At 38.8% G+C, this 14,524-nt stretch overlaps 1 pseudogene; it reads right to left on the bottom strand.

Moving 5' to 3' along the window:
- Window positions 1-1,002: 1,002 nt before the first annotated feature.
- On the bottom strand, window positions 1,003-6,459 carry LOC113616806 (RAD52 motif-containing protein 1-like; annotated as a pseudogene).
- Window positions 6,460-14,524: the final 8,065 nt, after the last annotated feature.

Here is a 14,524-nt window from a genome sequence, read left to right on the forward strand (position 1 = left end):
TTAGGCACCAACAACCCAGTCATTTAGTTTGGTTCTTAAAGGTTGTTACCCAGAGTTGACAGCTGATGGAGATTCTGCCTGATGACCAGGAAAATCAAACTTCACTGAAAGATTGCCCAGGCTGGAAAGCCATGACCAATCCAGGGTCAACTCTTAAAAGCAAATAAGGTCTCTGACAACTTAGCTAAGATTTCTCAGTCTCTAAGCCTGCAGGGCTGTGAAGCAGGGGAGCAGTTCTGTTCCGGGGATCTACAAATCATAAAGTTTCCTTTGGGCACAGGTTGTGCCATTCTCAGCGCTGCATAACTCGATAGGGAACAAAACCAACGATATTCAATCGCATGACCACTTTCAAGGTTTACAAAAACGTAGCCGATTATTATATAAGAATCATATTCACCCAATACATCAGAAATGAAAACTGAAATTAAACTGATTCCAAAAACATAATCTAATAAACTCTTCAACAAGAAAACAGCAGTAATAATAATAGTCAATATATTTTGTCTGCTTACTATGTTTCAGGCATAGTTCTAAGTTTTTACATTCATCATCTTATTTACCCGTACAGTATCCCCCATTTGCTGGTAAGCTGAATTACTAACCCTATTTGCAGATAAAGAAATTGCAGCTTAGAGATATTAAATACCTACAAATGTCTCTGGCTACAAAAATCTAAAATTGCAAGAACAACAAGAAAATCTAAGAGACAAAATTAGGACTCAAACACAGGTGTCCAAGGCTTATAATCACTACACTATTCTGTATGAGAAGCAAGCAATTGAGGAAGAACTGGATCAAACACTTTCTGTATGAACTGAGGCAAGTCATTCTACATCTAAACACTGGGGACAATAATATTTGCTGTCGTTTTTCTCATAAATGCCACAAAGCACAAATATAAGACTGCTGCTGTGAAAGCATCTGGTGAATGAAAGAATATGTAATGTTTTACATAACCATCATTTTCATCCAATTAACTTTTCAAATAAGTTTATTTGCTCACTGAAACTGAAGCACTTCAAGGACAATCAAAAAGGTCTTACCTAAAACCACATTCAGCAATTTCTGGAATGCAACTGTCATAGCTTTCTGAATAGCAAGCTTCTGGGTTACCTTGCTTCCCATAAGGAATGATAATCACCCAAAATCCAACCAAAACAGATGAATTTAAAGTGCCTATATGAATAACTGATTTCTAGGTTATATGTTTAAAACTAAAAATGCATCTGTGATCCTTAGATCATTACCTTAGTGATTAAGGGCAGGCACAACACTGGGCTACGGGTGAATGTCTCTGTTGCAGGTATACCCTGGCATGGCACATGTTTACTGCTCGGATCTATTCTGGAAGTTCCTAAAATACTAGATGGGAAATGCAAACCAAAAACGTGGCACAAATCTCATATTACTCACAGATTTCAAATGGACAAGCTTAGGCTACACTGCTACAGACCCTGCTCTCCTCTGCGTAAAGGGCTGGATTCATACAGTGAGATAGATTTGGTTGTAGTGCAGATGATCTGGCCTCTCATCAACCATCACCCACTCAGGTGGATGGTGGAGCCTCCTCCACCCCATTCGCTAACAGCCCTGCCTCTGACTTAAAACCCTAAGCCCAACTGCCATGGATTCTAGGAAAAAACTCAGTACCAATCAGAATCCCCTTTCTAGGAATCTACATTTAATTATTCTGCTCAAGCCCTTTTACAGGAGGCAAAGGACTGAACATTTACACAAGAGTTTATTTCAATCTTTAGACAATGATTTTGTTGGGATAACTGAAGGCCAGAAGACATGTGCATTTGAAGGACTATTTTAGCACAAAAATAATTATTAACCAAAAAAAAAAACATTCCTAACTAATTTTCCCTCCTCCTAAGCTTCTTGGCAGGCAGTGAGTTCCAAATTTCTGAAGATTAAGGTGCTGTCAGGTATTCCCTAAGATAAAAACCTATAGTGTCGGGCAGAAAAATTCTGCCCAGGGCTTTAGTTGCTTAGAGAAGGTGATGATGTATCTGAAAAGTTGAGTTTCGGAAAGAAAGGAAAAAAGAGAAATCCCACTCCCTCACCTCCCCCCCCACACACACATACTGGAAAACAGACCTTCCTCCAACTTATCCAAAGGTTCCTCAGCCATGCCAACCCAGGGATTCCTGCACTCGTGGGAGGGCAAAACCACCTCTAAAGCACAGAAGAACTTCAGGCTTTGCTTCTGAAGTGGTGTCACAATATCTTCATTTTCCCTTTCTTCAATGTTAGAAAGATCCTGAAGCTGTTAGGATTTTGAATTAAAGGCTAGACTTCAACATATTCTGTTGTTAGAAATAAATACCAAACTCCAGCAATCCCAAGTAATAGTTTAGGTATGCTATCCCTTCAAAATCAACTGAGACTTGCAAATGAATGACTAGATATGGACAACTATTTTTTTTATGATATACCATACAAATACTGGAGAAAATTATGGACACCACCATGCAAGTCATTGAGATTATCACTAATTCTAGGTGGCAGGCCAATGCTCAGATACTTCCATGTGGAACCCTCCCACATCTCCTCCCCATAGCCCTGTTCTATTCTGCTCTCTAAAGTCAAGGAGTTCAATGTCGAAAGGAGTCTGGTTAGTCAAAGAAAATCTACAGAGTTTACCTTGATGATCCTTTTTGACCACCCACGGAAACCAAAGTAGTAATTTGCCAATTCTTGGCATCTGGAGCTCTTTAGGGCAAGCGTATTATGTTGAACCGCCTTAAGACCTAAAAATATCACGACCCTACATAAAGACTCATTTTCGATATACCTGAGATTTATCAATACCAATTTTATAAAGTGGTTGTGAAGATTAAGTAGGACATTTTAAGCAATGAGTTCACAGTGAGCCCTAAATAAATGTTATTTATTATTTTTCAGTCAGTATTTTTCTGCATCATTTCCAGGACCCCTGATTAACGACCTCTGGTGGTGAAAGTGATGATGAAAGAACCAAGGAAGCCCAGGAGAAGCCTATTATGGGGCTGGGGGTAAGCAAAGGAAGTGAACTGTTTTACTCACCTCATCCTGTATCTCCTGCTTGAGAATATGACCTGAAGAGGATATAAGACGGACCTGCCATTGAATTAGGACCTGAATCTGTAGCACTCCCTCCCCAAGTTACTAACCCCTGTTAGAAGAGGGAGTATGTATACCTCTATAAATGTAAATAAAGCAATGAAAAGAATTAGAGGTTCATCTGCATTAACAGGCTTATTTGAGAGTGCAAGTATTTCCAGTCTTAACTCTCTAAAGAACTTAACATATTACTGTGGAGTTTTTATATCACTAGTTCTTTCTTAGATGTCCATTTCCATTTTGAACAGGGTGTAGTATATAAATATAGTCATAAAAATTCAAATAATACAAATAAAATCAAAGCATTGTTAATTCTTTATGGATTTGTTTGTGCATCTTCCTCTGTCACTAGTTTATGAGCTCCTTCAGTGCTTGAAGGAACCATATATTATTCTTTCCTTGTTACCAGAAAGAAGAATACATATTGGCATATAATAGAGGAGTGATGGTCTGTTGACTGAGTGAATGAATGAGTACATAAGAAAATGAAGTTACTTTCTCCAACTGAAGTTGCCTGCTGGGAAGGAGAAATGAAGATTAATTTTTAAATACTGAGTGTCGCATGGGATGCTAGGCCCTGTACGGTGAGTCGAAATGGAGCTGTCCTGGACAATTAGGAAGCTTCAGAAGGGCTTGAGCCCCTGGGTAGTACAGACAGCTGACATCTGGGATAACCTTGCCACAGTTCTTGCTGGCAAACCTTTCCCTTCGTGCTACTAAGAAAAGCTCAGATACATTAGGCCTTTCCTTGATTTTAAGATGTTATTCTCTTTTCTGTATTTATAAAAAACACAGGGGAAGTAAGATAAGAAGTATGTATACCTGCCAATGAATAAAAGAACACATAATTGGAACTTCTGTGCTGGTGCAGTGGTTAAGACTCCATGCTCCCAATGCAGGGGGCCTGGGTTCGATCCCTGGTCCGTGAACCAGGTCTCACATCTATGCTGCAACGAAGAGTCTGCACGCCAAATTTCAGGAGCCTGCAAGCCACAAAAAAAGGAGCCTGCCTACGGCAAATGGGGAGCCCACATGCCACAACTGGGGAGCCCTTGAGCCGCACCTAAGGAGCTATCTGCTGCAACTGAGATCCAGTGCAAGTAAATAAATAAATAAAATTGAAAAAGAACGCATAAGTAAAGTAGGGAAAAATTTCGGGATTGTGGGTAGTAAACTAAGGCTCTGCATTAAATATACAAATCTAATACGAATGCCCTTTCCTCTCAACTCTATAGTGACTTGGAGAACATTTTCTTCATTACACCATCAGTGACGGGCTTTATGCTGTGAAAATCTCACAACCCACACTTATGGAATGGTCTTAATGTCCAATATAAGAAAAGAACTCATTACTCACAACTGATACCAAGTAACTGTTTCATAATCTTTCCAGGACCATCTGTAATATCTGAGTGGTTATGTGAAATGGTTACAGGGTGTGCAAAGTAAAGAATGTCTGACACAAAATCATTTCAATCCCAGGGACTACAGCCAGGATTGAAGAGGGTGTTAAACAGGGTAAAGAAGTGGGAGGTAGTGTACCTGGAGTCACATCTGAGGAGAGTTCTCAGATTCAATAAAGGTGAAATCAGTGAGTAAAGAAATATGGGTGAGAAGAGGCAGCAAGGTCAGTAGGAAGTAGCCACAGCAAGAAGCCAATCAGAGAAGACACACAATTATAAAGGGAAAGGTCTGGGAAATCTAAGCCTCACTCACTTATTCAGAGGAATTGAAAAGGTCCTTGAAAAAGGAATGGTGGCTGAATGGAGGTACATAATGAAATGTTAATTCTGGGGAAGTAAAATTGGATGGCATTTTGATATGGAATAAGGTTTCTACAATGCATTAAAGAATATTTTAACCATTTTCTGGAATCTGAAGGGAGTTCTGAATAGGCAGTTTGACAGTAATGATGATGATGAAGCCTCCTTTATGTTACATCTGACAAAAGTTTGTCAAGCTCGGGACTTCCCTGGTGGCACAGTTGTTAAGAGTCCGCCTGCCAGTGCAGGGGGCACGGGTTCAATCTCTGGTCCAGGAAGATCGCACATGCTGCAGAGCAACTAAGCCCGTGTGCCACATCTACTGAGCCTGTGCTCTAGAGCCTGTGAGCCAAAACTACTGAAGCCTGCGTGCCTAGAAACCGTGCTCCGCAACAAGAGAAGCCATTGCAATGAGAAACCAACGCACCGCAACGATGAGCAACCCCTGCTCGCCGCAACTAGAGAAAGCCGGCATGCAGCAACAAGACCCAACGCAGCCAAAAATAAATAAATTAATTAATTAAAATAAATTGTCAACCTCACACATTTAAAATCCACATAAAAGTAAATATAAGGAAGACTCTTGTGACGATTTCTTAAATTAAGGGGCAGCATAAAATGACATGGGGTTTAACATCAGTTAAGTTTGGGTTTGGCCTCTAGTTTCCACATTTACTGCCATGAACCTTAAGTAAGTCACTTAACCATCCTGAGTTTGTGTTTCTTCATCTAAAAAAAAGGGAGAAACCACTAGGGAACTGGGGGATCAGTGGAGCAGTGCATCTGAGAGCATTCTGTACACCACAGTGCTGTACAAACGCTGGCCGTTTTTTTTTTTTTTTTTTTACCCCTGGGATCTTAGTTCCCAGACTAGGGATTGAACCCGGGCCCTCAGCAGTGAAAGTGCACAGTCTGCACATTTGGACCCACCTTCACTGGAGATGTGTGAAAAAGCTGCTTCTGGTCACATGCCTTTTGGGCTCTGTGGGCATCCCTTGCTGAATAAAACTTGATGATGGCATAGAATCCAGGACCACCCACTGCTGCGTTTGGGAAGACTCAGACAGAATACAGAAGGCCAAACCGGGAGAAGACTGTGAACAGAGAATGCTCTAGGGTGGTCTCACACTAAGAAAGTGCAGTAAATTTCAGGCCCAGGAAACCAAACTGCCCATTCCCTCATATTCCCCCAGCCCTTCGCCACAGGTAACTGTGGTGAGCCTGCTACTCCAAACACTTCTCATTTCATGAACAAGTTCCCTCTGAAATCCTAAGCTTCAAGAAGCATTAGGAGGCAATGCCTTCTGTTGCGAACTATGCCTCAAAAATCTATGGGGGCGAGGTGACTGCTCAGGTCGTCTCTAGCACTAAGATTCCTCTCAGCGAAGACCACAGGCAGATGAGGTGCTGAAGCAGTACCCCGGGGCGCCCAGTTACTGGGGCGCGGGGCGGCTTCCTCCACCCCTCCCTCCACTCCGGCTCGTCTCACTTGCAAGGCCTCGGCCATGGATCCACAGCTCAGCTCCTACACCAGCAAGGTTTTGTCACCCCCGATGGTAACCGCAAAAGGTACCAAATGCAGCATCCTAACATCACCGCGCGTGCGCTGCTCGGGGCGCAAGAGGACTGCACCAGCGAACGGCCACCCGCGCTTTTTAAAAAGTTAGTGCCAATAAATCTAATATATAGAAAAATAGTTGAAAGCCCCTGAATGTTTTGTGGATAGAAAAGCATGAGATTCAGAGCAAGTTCAGAGCTTGACAGTCTAAGGATAAATTAGCTCTCCATTCCATTAGAAGGACTAGGTAGCAGCTTCTGGTTATGGAACCAGAAACTCTCAGACTCCAAATAGGACATAAAACAGCATCACTTGTACTCTTTATAAAACTGCAGAAACAAACAAAATAAACAAAAACATATTTACACCTGTCCTATAAGAAAAAGGGTAACTGAGACCTAATGTATATAAAATCAGTTAACAAACTGTGATGCACTATATAAATAAGTTCTCATTTGCATAGAGCACAGCATAGGATATGTGGCCATTAATGTTAATTCCCTTCCCCCTTGGATTCCTTTCTCTTGTTCCTTTAACTATGCGGATCCGTTACATTATTAAGCTAACAATGTAACTGAGCTATTATTAGCTTAATAATGTAACCAAGAATCTGATTTTTAGCAAAGGGGTAGTTCTTAGAAACTTAGGGAGATGGAACTCTGAATGAATGAATTAAAATAATGCAGTTACATCATTAATTTTAAAATTTATCATCATCGATTAAAAATAAAAATTAAAATATTAAATTAAAAATTAAAAATTTATTATCCTGCAATTGAGACTCACCACAATGTGTTACGTCTGTCAGGCATTCACTGTCACAACGTAGCTTGAATGTCTTACAGACAACCTCAATGGTATTTTTAAATTGGCAGAGGCAGCAGGCCATACGGCTAGGTAAGATCCTATAAATGAAAACACAGGTAATTAAATTCGTGGTAAAAGAGTTACTTGGGTAGGTAGAAGAGGTAGGCCAAGGCCACCACAGACCAGTGCAAAAAGGAGTTCTTGGGGCATATGGACTGCAGAACTGGATAGGGGCCGGTTGGCCAATTGCTGCTCTTGACTGTTGTAAATAAATATAGAGGAGGAGAGAGGTGCCCAACAGAAGGATTAGGATGGCAGTAGGTATGGTATGCCTAGAAAAAAGGGAATAGGGATTAGAATTGGGTGACACTGATCTGTAGTTTAAATCCGAAGTATCTCCTTCCAACCCAAAAGCCTCACTTTGGGTTGAGAGTACACAGGAAGAAGGCAGACATGTAATAAGAGTCTGAATAATATTGCACCTTCTGGAGTCCCTTTCTCAGGTCCTATTTATGAGTACTAATATATTAGAAATTATTCTAGTAATAAAAAAGCATCCTGCGGTTAAACAATAACAGAGATTGCATTGGCCAAATCTCGACAAAAGGAACATCCCAAACAATAACATTATCATTATAATAAGATATAACATAGTTAACTTAAAAAAAAGCACATGAGTTCATAATGAAGCTCAAAATGAAAAGTGGGGGAGCTCTTCTTTATAAAATAATGTCAACTAATAAATGCAAAAGGAATGATAGAATAAGGAAAGTGTCATTTTGCATCTATCAATGTAATAATCGATTCAGACAAGGATTATCATTGATGCACAGCTGGGTGAAGAGTTGTTTGAAAGTAGGATCTTTACTGATCCCAAAGTATCACCCCACATATGATTTATCAATTACCAAGGGGAAAAATAACTTTACAATGGAGAGATATGGACGATACCACCTTAATCAAGTGATCAAACTTAGCACTGGGCCACCTGAACTGATGAAGTATGAAGAATACATCACCTACATAGTATTCTTCCCCAAAATATTTACTTTGAATCTAATGAGGAAATAGACAAATCCAGATTGTCAGGCAATTTACAAGCTAACTGGCTTAGAGTCTTCAAAAATACCAATGTCATAAAAGACCAAAAAAAAAAAATAGTAAGGAAATATTGTAGATTAAAGGAAACAAAGACATGACATGCAATACCTAATCTTTAGTTGGACCCTGTATCAAAATAAAACAGACTTGAATGTTATTGGCACTGGCCAAGATGAAGTACAAAGGACCAATTTAACCTCCCACCTGAAACAATGAAATCATCAGACAGAACATATGAAACAACAGTTTTCAAGAACAGGACCTCAGGCAATAAAGTTCAGTGATCCCCAGGAGATGGGAAATAAATGAAGTGATCCCTATAATTGCCCTAACTTACTTCTCTGAGAGAGTTTCCAGGTCATGGTACAGGGAAAAGAAGTGCAGGCAGAGACTGGTGGATTCCCTGAATGAGGAAATGGAGCTGAGAGTCTGGGAAAATCAAGGTAACTAGAGTTCACAAAGCAGACTATCAGAGAGAAAAGAAGTGCACAGACAAAGAAGTCTGGAGATATGCAGAGGGATCTCTTGAGAATTCAACAAAGTATTTGTCAGTACATTTGTGTGAGGAATAGCTTGATGCCAGGAAAAGAACCACATGAAAGGATTAGTAATAAGAATATCTGGGGCTTCCCTGGTGGCGCAGTGGTTGAGAGTCCGCCTGCCGGTGCGGGGGACACGGGTTCGTGCCCCGGTCCGGGAGGATCCCACGTGCCGCGGAGCGGCTGGGCCCGTGAGCCATGGCCGCTGAGCCTGCTCGTCCGGTGCCTGTGCTCCGCAGCGGGAGAGGCCACAACAGTGAGAGGCCCGCGTACCGCAAAAAAAAAAAAAAAAAAAAAAGAATATCTGGATATCACACAGGGTTGTAGGAATAGTACCTATTCCTACAAGTCAAACTGGAAAACCTCATGATACTCAGAAAAGACTTTTCTCAGTAGTTGCAAATAATGAGCTCCACACTAAAGGCTACTTGGACTCCTACCCAACGAATCTTAAAAGCTAGACCTAAAAGAATAAAATTGTTTTGAGTAACTTAATTCCACCCAAAACAAAGCCCAAGCATTTTACAAGAATTTAAATATATATAGTACACAAGAAACAAAAACGCACAGTATTCGGGATCATATGAAATATTGGCAAGCATGCAAAGAAGTAGGAAAATATGCCCCATAGTGAGGAGAAAAGGCAATCAATCAAAACTAACCCATAATCTATACAGATGTTACAATTGGCAGAAAAGGACATTTTAAAAGTTTTTACACATGAAGAAAAGTTATTATAACTGTATTTCATATGTTCAAAAACCCAGACAAAACACTGAAAATGTTAAGTACAGGCACGGAAAACGTAAAGCAGTCCCAAATTGAGCTTCTAGCAATTACAAACAATGGCTAAATGAAAAAGACATTGAATGAGGTTAATTGCAGATTAGACACTGCAGAAGAAAGGGTCAGTGAACATTAAGGTATAGTAATAGAAACTATCTAAAATGAAACAAAAAGAGTAACAAAACAAAACAACAACAACAAAAAATACAGCATCAGTGAGCTGGGGAACAACTTCAGGTGACCTAATACATGTGAACTTAGAGTCCATGAAGAAGAAGAGAAATACAAACATTTGAAGAAATAATAGCCAAAATTTTTCCAAATTGGTAAACACTATAAAGCCACAAAGTCAAGAAGATCAATGAACTTTAAGCATAAGAAACATGGACAAAACTACACCAAGGCACAAAAAATAATCAAATTGCCCAGAACCAGGAATAAAGAGAAAAATTTAAAAGCAGCCAGAGGAAGAACCTATACACTACATAGAGAGGAACAAAGATATCAATGACAGCAGAATTTTTGTTGGAAACAATGTAAATGAGAACTCAGTGGAATAACATCTTTAAAGTAGTGAACTGAATTCTATCAAGCTAGAATTCTATGCCCAGATGTATCAAAACAAAAGCAAAATAAAGACTGTCTCAGACATACTAAGGCTGCAAGATTTCTTTACAAGTAGAATTTCACTATAAGAAATGTTAAAAGAAGTATTTTTAAGCAAAAGGAAAATGACACCAGATTGGAATATGGATCTACACAAAAAATAAGAATACTGGAATAGGGACTTCCCTGGTGGTTCAGTGGTTAACAACCTGCCTGCCAATGCAGGGGATATGGGTTCGATCCCTGGTCTGAGAAGATTCCACATTTCGCGGAGCAACTAAGCCCGTACGGCACAACTACTGAGCCTGCACTCTAGAGCCTGTGTGCCACGACTACTGAAGGCCACGCACCTAGAGCCTGTGCTCTGCAACAAGAGAAGTCATCCAATGAGAAGCCAGTGCACTGCAACGAAGAGCAGCCCCTGCTTGCCGCAACTAGAGAAAGCCCAGGCGAAGCAATAAAGACCCAACGCAGAAAAAATTAATTAAAAAAAATACTTAAAAAAATTTTTGAAAGGATTTTAGTCATTCAATATATGTCTCTGACCACAATGGAATTAAATTAGAAATTAACAAATCCGAAAAAGTTCCAAATATTTGGAAACTAAACAACATTCTTCTGAGTAACTTTGTGGTCAAAGAAGAAATCAAAAGGGAAAACAGAAAATATTTTGAACTCACTGAAACTGAAAACATAATATGTCAACATGTGGGTTATTGCTAATGCGGTACTCAGCTTCCTCAACTTCCACCTTAGACTGGAAAAACGAGAGCAAATTAATCACAGAGTAAGACAAGAAAGAACACAATAAAGATCAAAGTAGAAATAAATAAAATGGAAAACAGAAAAATACTATTGATATTAAAAGGATAATAAGAGAATATATAGAATACTTTATACCAATAAATTCAAGATGAAATGGACAAATTCCTTGAAACACATGCACTACCAAAGTTTATTCAAGAATACAGATATTAAAGAAATTGGGTGTGCAGTTTAAAACCTTCCAACAAAGAAAGCTTCAAGTCCAGGTGGCTTAGCTGATAAATTCTACCGAACAATTAAGGAATAAAATAATGCCAAGTCTACACAAACTCTACCAGAAAGTTGAAGAGAAGGGAATATTTCCCAACTTATTTATAAGGCCAGCTTTCACCGTATCAAGATTAGACAATGACATTACAAGAAAACAATAGACCAATATCTCTCATGAACACAGAGTCAAAAAATCTTAACAAAATTTTAGCATATCAAATCCAATAATATATAAAATGATGATACATCATGATCAAGTGGGGTTTATCTCAAGAATGAAAGGTTGGTTTAATATTTGAAAATCAATTTACCAACTTACTACACTAAAAAAGAAAAATCAGGACATCTCTGGTGGGGCAGAGGTTAAGAATCCACCTCCCACTGCAGGGGACATGAGTTTGACCCCTGGTCAGTGAAGATCTCACATGCCACGGAGCAACTAAGCCCGTGCACCAGAACTACTGAGCCTGAGCTCTAGAGCCCGTGAGTCACAACTACTGAGCCCATGTGCCACAACTAGTGAAGCCCGTGCACCTAGAGCCCATTCTCTGCAACAAGAGAAGCCACCGCAATGAGAAGCCTGCATACTGCAATGAAGAGTAGTCCCTGCTCGCCACAACTAGAGAAAGCCTGCGTGCAGGAATGGAGGCCCACTACAGCCCAAAAATAAATAAAGAAATTAAGAAAACAAAAGAAGGGAAAAATCACATAATCATTGCAACAGATGCAGGAAAAGAATGAAAAAATCTAACATCCATTCCTGATTAAAGGAAAAAAACAGCCCTCAGCAGACGAGGAATGGAAGGAGACTTCCTCAACTTGATAAACGACTTCTACAAAAAACTTACCATCATATTTAATGGTGAAGGACAAAGAACTTGCTCGCCAGTATCAGGACAAAGGCAACGATGTCTGCTCTCATTATTTCTATTTTACATTGCACTGAAGGTTCTAGCCAGTGCAATAGGGCAACAAAGAGAAAAGAGATATTCAGAAAGGAGAGGAAGAACTAAACCTAATTTTATTTCCAGAAAACATGATGATAGAGAAAACCTGATAGAATCTACAAAATTGCTACTGGAACTCATCAATGAGTTTCTCAAGTTTGCAGGGTACAAGATGAACATACAAAAAGATTAATTTATCTCAACAAACAATCAGAGATCAAAGTTTTAAAATACTACTTATAATAGAATCAAACATATAAAATACTTAGAATAAATCTGACAAAACATGTAAAAGACTTGCACAGTGAAAACCGTAAAATATTGCTGGGGGAAATTAAGGAAGACCTAAATAAATGAAGAGATAAAATGTATTCATGGATCAGAAGATTCAATATTGTTAAGACATCATTTCTCCCCAAACTGATTTATAGATCAAAATCCAAGTAGGCTTTTCTATAGAAATTGAAAACCTAATTCTAAAATTCATGTGGAAATAAAATTTAGCATAACTAAAACAACGTTGAAAAAGAACAAAGTTGAAGAACTAACAGCAACTGATTTCAAGGCTTATGAAGCTACACTTCCAAGACAAGGTGATAGTAGTGTAAAGATAGACAAAAGGATCAAAGGAAGAGAATAGAATGTTCAGAAGTAGAGAGATGTGAACAACTGACTTTCAGGTTCAAAGGCATTTAAGTGGAGACGATAGTCTTTTCACCAAATGATGCTGGAACAATTGAATATCCAGGTGCAAAAACCAAACAAAAAAACTTCCATCCAAACCATACACAGAAATGAACTCAAATTAGTTCAAAGATCTAAATGTAAAAAATAAAAGTATAAAACTTCTAGAACAAAACAGGTGAAAATTTTATGACCTTGAGTTAGGCAAGATTTCTTAGATACAACACCAAAAGCATAATCCATGAAAGAAAAAAATAGATAAATTAGACACTATCTAAATTAAGAATTTCTGCCCTGCAAAAGACACTACTGAGAGAACAGAAAGATGAGTCCCAGAATGGGAGAAAATACTTAGCAACTTACATATTGGATAAAGGACTAATTTCCAGAATATATAAAGAACTCTCAAAACTCCAGAAAAATAGAGATAAAAGATAAAAAGATATACAGATGGAAAATAAGCATATGAAAAGACGTTTGACATGATTATTCATTAGGAAAGCTACAGTGAGATACAACTACACACCTATTAAACTATCTGAAATTAAAAATACTGAGCATAGCAAGTGCTGGCCGCAACGTGACGAAAATGCAATTCTCATACACTGCTGGTAGAGATGTAAAATGATCAAACCACTATAGAAAATAGGTATGTTTTAAAAACTTAAACATACACTCACCAATGATCCAGCCATTCCACTTGCAGGTATTTGCCCAAGGGAAATGGAAGTATACATCCATACAAAGACTTGTACACAAATATTCATAACAACTTTATCTGTAATAGACAAAGTCTGAAACAACTCAAATGTTCATCAATGGTGAATAGATAAATTGTGGTTCATCAATATAATGCAATACTATTCGGCAATAAACAAATGAATTACTGATATATACAACAATATGGATGAAAATTAAAATAATCATGCTGAGTTAGAAACCAGTTAGAAGAAAGTATACACTGTATGATTCCATCTACATACAATTCTAGAAAATGCAAACAGAAAGCAGACCAATGGTTACATGGTGATTGGGAAGGGCAGGAACAATGGGAAGGAAGAATTACAAAGAGATGTTAAGAAACTTTCTGAGGAGATGGACATTTTGATTTTGGTGATGTCTTCATGGTGTTTATATATGCGTGTGTGTGAACACAGATTATTGTATGTCAATTATACCTCAAAAAGCTGTTAAAAGAAATGATGTTATATGAGAGAGACAACTGGGGAAATTTGAATAGCAACTTTTTATAAGGTAATGTCATTGTGTAGGAATTTAATTTCTTCAATACTGTGTGTTAACAGTATTGTAGTTACATAGGGAAATAATTTTTAATATCCAGAGAGGAAGGCATCTAGCTGACAAGCGAGGGATCGCAATTGTGGGAGATGCTGTTGGAGGCTGAGGAAGATGAGGCTAGAGCAGTGACCAATGTGTGATGGCGTGGTGAAGACACTGATTTGTCAGCTGACCTGACAAAGACGGTTGGAACAGAGTGCTAAATACAGTGCCCTTTCTGCATACTAATCTCATGCAGTCCCCTCACCTAGCCTTGGCATAACAGAAAGTTTCTATTAGCTTGCCATA

Source organism: Aethalodelphis obliquidens, unplaced genomic scaffold (assembly GCF_003676395.1).
Source record: "Aethalodelphis obliquidens isolate GAN/ISIS:26980383/991018 unplaced genomic scaffold, ASM367639v1 scaffold536, whole genome shotgun sequence".
NCBI lineage: Eukaryota > Metazoa > Chordata > Mammalia > Artiodactyla > Delphinidae > Aethalodelphis > Aethalodelphis obliquidens.